This window comes from Pteropus alecto, unplaced genomic scaffold (assembly GCF_000325575.1).
Source record: "Pteropus alecto unplaced genomic scaffold, ASM32557v1 scaffold185, whole genome shotgun sequence".
Classification (NCBI taxonomy): Eukaryota; Metazoa; Chordata; class Mammalia; order Chiroptera; family Pteropodidae; genus Pteropus; species Pteropus alecto.
Window position 1 is genome coordinate 10,498,776 of NW_006438088.1, and position 1,489 is coordinate 10,500,264.

Below are 1,489 nucleotides of genomic sequence, written 5' to 3' on the forward strand. Positions count from 1 at the left end.
GCCAATTATTTGATAGGTACTGTGGTTGATCTTCGGGCTAGAAAAATTAAAGTACAATACAAAAAATTAAAAAATTTATAGAATGAGTCTCTAACACATAATAGGATATATAGCAGGAGTGTTTGGAGGAATTAGTCAACCCAGTTAAGATTCAAAGGATGGACAATATTTGGGCTGAAACATGCAGAAGTAGAAATTTACAAGAAGGGATTTTTAAAAAAAAAAGACAATATGTGCAAGAACTGGGGCATGAAAAGGTGTGGATTGTTGTGTACCTACTTTAATATTGCAGAAGCATAAAATTGTAAGGTGGCAATGAGAAATGAAACTTCTCAGAGACAGAATGACTTGGATGGTAGGCAAAATAACTAGATTTTTCTCCTACAGATCGTGTTTGAAGAATTTTCAAGAGAATAACATCGGATTTCCATTTTAGTGAAGTCGTTCTAGTTAGCAATGTGGAGGATGGAATAGAGGGGTCAAAACTTGAATTGGGGGACTAGTAAAGAGTCTGTCTTACAATAATCCCCGTGAGACACCATGAAGGCTGGCATTAAGCAGTTAGAGTTAGGATGGATGTTAAGGTAGAACGGACGTGATTTAATGAAGGAGATATTTAGAATGCTCTATAGGTATCTAACCACAACACTGGGAGGATGATGGCGGCTTAAACCAAGATGGAAATCCAGAAAGGGGAGTAGGTTTTGAGTGGATGATGGCCAGTTCACTTTGAGATGCATTGGATTGGTAATATATCTCAGTGCCTTCTCACAGGATTTGGAGAAACAAATGCGATATGCTTTGTAACGTTGCGATGCCAGTGGAAGTGGAGAGCTGGCTTCCAAATAAATATGCATAACGCTCTCACTGTACAAAAGAAGCAACAGGTTATAGTGCTTGACCACAACTGCGGAAAATTCAAGAGTCGAGGAATGAGTTTACTATTTTTCCATTCCTGGTGACTCAGAACTAAAGATGGCGCCTGAGGCAGAAATTAGAAAGTGGGAGGAGGCACTGAGTGTATAAAAAGATGACTTTTTTTTTTGTTCTGCTTTAAACACATAGTGAGATAATTCAGCGCCAAAAAGAGTCGATTATTCTTAAGATTTGCTCTGTAGTAATTTACTCTTCATTCTACGCTTAAAAGGATGTTTCCTTTTGCGAGCGCGATCGCGATCGCGTGGGGTGGGTGAGTCTTTCTTTCTCCCATTCATGTTTCTTTGGCCGGTTCCACGACAACCTCCCTGGCTCGCTTTGCCCCTCCCGTTTTTTCCCTAGGGCTGGCTACAGTTTTGAGGCGCACGAGCGCTTTCTGGGGAGTGGGTTGAGGCTCTAGGGCCACCTCCGCATTCTCGGGACCCCTTTCCGCTCCAAGGGTAGAGGATCGCATCCCTTTCGGGGGTGCGCAGGCGGCCACGCGCTTTCCGTGTGGGCTCCAGGAGTCCCGCGCGCAGCCCCTGGCGCGCGTACCCGGCCGCGGCCTGAGGAC